Source organism: Montipora capricornis, chromosome 12 (assembly GCF_036669925.1).
Source record: "Montipora capricornis isolate CH-2021 chromosome 12, ASM3666992v2, whole genome shotgun sequence".
Lineage (NCBI taxonomy): Eukaryota > Metazoa > Cnidaria > Anthozoa > Scleractinia > Acroporidae > Montipora > Montipora capricornis.
The window spans coordinates 872109-877962 of record NC_090894.1 but is presented as its reverse complement, the minus strand read 5'-3'; the positions used below and the strand labels follow the sequence as shown (position 1 = coordinate 877962).

Genomic DNA, 5854 nt, shown 5'->3' with positions numbered 1-5854 from the left:
TTAAATTTTGAGAAAAGCCGTTTTCCCCATACAAACCCCTATATTTCTGCTCTTGCATAAAAAAGTACAGTACAGATACGCATATATCGAGCTTGGGTTACCTGTGGTGGAACGCAAAATTTGTTATGCGCAGTGAACGTTGCATCTGGTGACACTCCTTGCGAAAATATTGGGGAATCTGCGCTGCAAATAACCCAAGATGCCCCCTTCAACAAGGGTAATTTATACTGTACGCAAAAGTGCAGAATATTTTGCTAGTACAAATCTATCATTTTCCTTTAGCGGCTCAGCTGTGAAGATTTCATTTAAAACTAATGCTGCTACTATCAGAAATTCAATTCTCATTTTAAGTGGATTTATACTGATGATGGTCAGTATAAAAAAGCCCTAGAGCGCTGGATCGAGGACAATATGATGTCATTCTTAATCAGTAAACCGCAAGCCTTTTCCAAGGGTAAAGGGTGGGGTTTTCAACCTAGCAGTTGTCATGTCGGGTAGTTAAATTGATTTTACAAATTCAGTGTATTAATTTCTTTAGTTTTCAAAGTCTTCACCAAAGGGAACCCGGCAAAGCAGGAACCAAATAAAATGTATTCTAATATTTGACAGCAAATACTGCAGCCTTACAGGCATGAGAGAATTAGTAACGATTTTCTTCTTATAGACACATGTTTGCATTCATTTTACTCTACTAGCTGACAATCTCCCTTCTTCAGCTTTTTGTTCTACCAACAGACCCTGAAGATAAAACCCTTGACCCTTTTAATCCAAATTGCCCAGGGGGAAGACGAGTGTGCTAATAACAATAGTATATGCCTTCTAACTAGGACTCTAATTTTAGTAAAGGCTGCTTGGTGTTTTCTTGAAGTGCAGTATTTAATTCAATTTGCATAACCTATGATTATCTTATTGCTAGTAGATGGAGGGAGAGGATTTAATGGGGAAAGCAAATAGACCATTTTACAGTTGTGGCTAAGTTACCAGGCCTAACAATGGAAGCGAGGCTGCCGGTGACCCTGTTTTGATACAAACCTTCATGCTTTTGTAATGTTAATATGGACTAATTAGCATTACAACAACACAATTTACATGATAAAAGCAGTGAGGTCTGTATCAATGCAAGGTCACCAGCAGCCTCACAGTCATTCATAGGCTTGGTCGCTGAGCAAACAACTGTAAAATGGCCTATTGTGTATCTCATTTCTTAGGTTTGCTAGGCGTAAGTGGTTCTTTAGTTAATATAACACATGCATGTGTAAGTAATGAATGGGGTACTACTGTAAGAATGGCTATTACCTCATGACATCTTTGTAGTTTTCTTGGCATGTGTAAAATAATGTTCTGCATTCCTGCTCAGATCTGTTTTTGTCCTTGCATCTTTGGGAATAAAAAGAGGTCTTAATTTCTCGTACAGAAAGATTTAAATTGATACCATGCACATATTGAGTAGTGCTTTATTAATGCATAGTGATATGACATGTGCACATCTGTACTTAATGAAAAGACAAAGGCACTAATCTAATTAGGGTACACACTGCTGCCAATAACTGATGACTGCAGACATGTACTCTATTGTTTGCAAAAAATGTGGGTGCTTTAATTAAGAACGAGATGCTTCCGTGAAGCATACACTGGGTTGCCTGTGGTACGTGTTACAGAAAATCAGAAGGCATTGAATTGTGTGGTATTGAAATACAGCATTCCAGTCTCCGAAGAATAACAAATAAAAGAGAAGCGAGAAACATTGGCTTCTGGGCTGACATGTTGATAATTTTCAAGTTCCCTCACAACTTCTTTTCACCACAAGTGTGCCCTCTGAGCATCTGAATGCTTTTAATACTAAAATTCACCGGAAGTTAAGCCCTTTCGGGCGGGGTTAGTATTAGGATGGGAGACCAAAAACAGTAAACCCCTACTAAAACACAAGGATCTGACCGAAAATACTATTTACGCTAACAAATGCGAACTCAGCAAAGTACAGATTTTGTTAGCTTGCTTTATGCAAAACAAACATTGATGCAAAAGCAAATATCTATTGATACACAGTTTTAGAAAGAGCAGAAGGAAGTTTCCGGAACGGTCGATCGAGAGTAAAATATTTACGACATGAAAACAATATTAATTTTGAACCATGAATATAGAATATAAAAAGTTACGATCAGCGACAAACATTTTGGGAGATTTTTGCTACGTTCAAATAAATCGCAAAATCGAAAGTGACATGCCGGAATTCAGCGGGCGGCCGTGATTAAGTTACCGCGGCATGTTTACTCGCCAAACAGTGAAGTATCTGTGTCAAATGATGGCAAGATACCGGGTTTTTGTAAGTTTCTTTTTCTGTCAAGTGTTATAAAGTTTGAAACTGAAATGAGCGAAGTCAAAAGAAAGATCACAGTCGCCCAACTCTTGTTTATGCAAAGTCAAAATTTACTCTCCAAGACGCGTACGACGTTATTTATCACCAGGTAATTCCATCATTTTGGAAATAGCAGCTACTTTATGATTCATCTGCGTCACAATTTTTCACTGATTTTGGGGCTCATTTTGTTGAAACTCAAGCACGCTTCCAACAGGCCTGTGAACCCTTCCTGCTTACAGAGCAATACTAAAAAACTTCTCCTATATCACATTTCAACCTTAAGCTCGAAAATTCAATACACAACATGATATTATAACTCACAAAGGCAGAAAATACCACAGAATCCTTTTCCAGCGAAAAATTTATTGAAACAAACAACATATTTGCTCTTAGAGGCGAAAACCTCGTCCTATTTCATTGCGTGCGTGAAGACAAGAAACTCAATCGTGTCAAATTCAGGTAAATACAGCTCAATTTGATTTCTGCTCGACGGGCGATAGATTTTTGTCGAAGTTCATTACTCGTCGCTTTTACGATTCCAGGTATTTGTTTTCACCGCCCGCCTAGTTTATCCAACTGACTTTCCATTATTGAGCTCCATAAGGGTATATTTTGTTTAAGATCCACTAAAACGCCATTTGCGTTACATGACTTTCGACGCCATTGCACGTTAAGTTTATCATTCTACTGTGTCCACCAGAGAAGTCTACGTATTTCCACTACCCTCTCTATCCTAAGAAAATACGGGCAGAGGGCTCTATGCAGACAGACACCACTTAGCAGGGGACTGACGGGCAAGACTTTTACCGACACGGAAAATAAAAAAAATAATAATAATCTACCCATTTTCCGACTGGGATGCCTACGGCAACCCAGTAAATAGCCTTGCATTCTTAGATGCAGATGCTCCTCAAGCAATGGCAGTAGTGTTGTAATTGAATCTCTGCTGTTTTCTTCTTCAAAGTTTCAATGTACTCCTGCCTGAAACATAATTGGCTAACCTAAAAACACAATTATTTTCAACCATGTTTTAAAAAAATCATAAAATTATTTTTTGAATAATCTTACTTCTTATGATGTATCCTTGTTTGCCTTTGTCCATGGTACTGAATATTTCCAATATTTCGGTATTTACTACTTAATTTGTACTATTGAGGGGTTACTGGCTTTATGAATTGCAAATTAAAGTTAAAGGTAAAATGTCTGTCATTAATTCATTGTTATATATCAGACATACATTCTGCATGTACATTCACTTGAAATGTCAAAATCAGTATGTTTTCATGGGGATTAGATTAGACATTGACAGGGTGACACTTATTTTTCCTTAATCATTCACTGAAAACCTATGTCCCCATTAATTAATTTAATTAACCTTTTGACACCCAAACCGGTCAGACTTAGTATTTTACTCTGTCTAATGCCAGACGATTTTACTCGTCAATGGGGAACCCCCTTGAGTCAATGTTTTAATTAATCTGAGCTACTTTGATTTTTTTGCTAATAATCAAACAGAACATTTTTTGATACTGAAATACCCAAGGTCCCTAGATTTATCTTCACCACCACTTGGTGAACAACATTCTCTAGTACAGATGATAAAGTGAGTTTCCTCAAACATTTTGATTTCTTCATATTAACATTCATGATGGTTTTACCTTAAAGTTAAGTCATAAGAAAATAATAATATATAGAGGCAAAGAGGTATAAGATGTATAAATTCGAAATGGTCTTAAATTTCATTGTGAAAATTTATGATCTTCCTGATTCCTTCTTGGATCAGCAAGCATGGTAAAGGATTATTTGCAACCAGATCCATTTTATTATAACAAAGCTCTTGTGGTTTATTATTTTACCCATTGCAGACTCACCATGCACTTGGGAATCATTTATTTCAAAGATTGGCTGGAATAAAACCAATAATGAAACAGATACTCTGAGACTTTCAGTCAAATGATCTGCAGTAGGCATCTGGCAAAGAGAGCTTTCAGAGATCTATTACAGAAAGATCATGTAAGATGGTGTTAGACATGTTCTGGGATGTTATCTTATTCTGAACACCAATGCAAGTCCTCTGTATTGTGCTATACAGCCAAAGTGGCGGGAAATTCGTGCACTGTTTCATTACAAAATAGTGACTGTTTTTTTTTTCTTTTCCAGTTTCCCTACCTTTGATTTTGAAATACAGTGTAACGTTCTGGGAAATTATCTGTCACTTTTACTGCCATTATTTAAAAGTAGAAACTAATCACGATGTGATAATCCTTCAATCGCTATAAACTTACACTCAGCAAAAAGGATGACTTATGTGTATGAAGCATAGCGGCTTTGTTGTGAACTGTGAGATGAAAAGTGAATGAAAAAGACGAATAATTTTTAGATTGGCTTTTGAGTTAGGTGAACCAAATAGTACTACTAAATGTCATAACGCATACGTACCCAACTTCTTTTTTTTTTCCACTGGCTTCTCTCGTTTCCATCGCTATCTTTGACCTTGCTTGTATTGTCTCTAGTAAATTTTCGATACCGTTTTGAGTTGTATGTTCAGTGTCCGGTCTTCCATACCTTCATTATCCCCTGGCTGAGACCTTTATCTTTCACAAAACATAATTTTTACCCGGCTGTACGTTTTCACAAAAGTAAGATGCTCCAAGTATATCGAAAGAATAAAAAACGACAAGTAGAAGAAGCGACCGACGAACTTTTCGGAAGGTACATTTTCCCGCTCTCTTGTATATCCCATAAAAGGAGTTCTTGAATCAACCCTCTCCCCAGTGTCTTTCCTTCGGACCTTGTAGAGAGGTAAGGTTGGAGGGAGCATTCCTTTGCTGAGGTCGACGGAATTTTGGCACTAGTGCTCATTGAATTTTGGAAAAGCGAAAATCGACAAGAATGTGAACTAAGGCTACGTGTTGCAACTGGTAGACGTTTTTCAAGCAATAGATTGAATGTGTACGTGTTCGTGATAGGGGATATGGGGGAAATGTCACCGAGGGGGTAAAGGAGGAAAGCGAACTTACACTCTACGACGGTCAGTGTTCCGTATTTGCCGAATCGTTTAATCTCCCAAAAGCGTTGCCTTGGTTTTGTGTCTTTCCTTTGGCAATGCAAGTATCAACAAAGTAGGAAAGCCTGTTAAGATTTGACTTCACATTTGACGATAGTCAAACTTGAAGTCAAAGATGCTATCGTATTTGTCTTCGCCTTTGTCAAGTAACAAAGGAACGCACAAAGCTTCTTCAGATTTGACTTCACATTTAACGCGCGTCAAATGTGAAGTCAAAGTTGTTACGAATTTGACTTGACCTTTACCATGGTCAAATGCATAAGCAAATTGGTAATGGATTTGACGTACGTTTGACGTGCGTCAAAGGTAAAGTCAAAAGCGATTCCAGATTTGACTTAAGCTTTGCCAAAGATCAAATGTGCAGCAAATCCAATTTTTCGTCCCGTGATACCGCCCGCTCACGATCAAAGAAATAAATAAATAATAAT

General features: G+C 37.5%; 1 long non-coding RNA gene across 1 annotated transcript in view; it reads right to left on the bottom strand.

Moving 5' to 3' along the window:
* LOC138027347 (uncharacterized) overlaps window positions 1–5201 on the bottom strand; it is a 7195-nt gene extending 1994 nt beyond the window's left edge. The window contains exons 1-3 of the long non-coding RNA XR_011127455.1: window positions 4799–5201; window positions 4231–4354; window positions 1297–1377 (exon numbers count right to left, since the gene is read on the bottom strand). This is a non-coding gene — a long non-coding RNA (uncharacterized lncRNA). The remainder of the gene's footprint in view (window positions 1–1296; window positions 1378–4230; window positions 4355–4798) is intronic.
* Window positions 5202–5854: the final 653 nt, after the last annotated feature.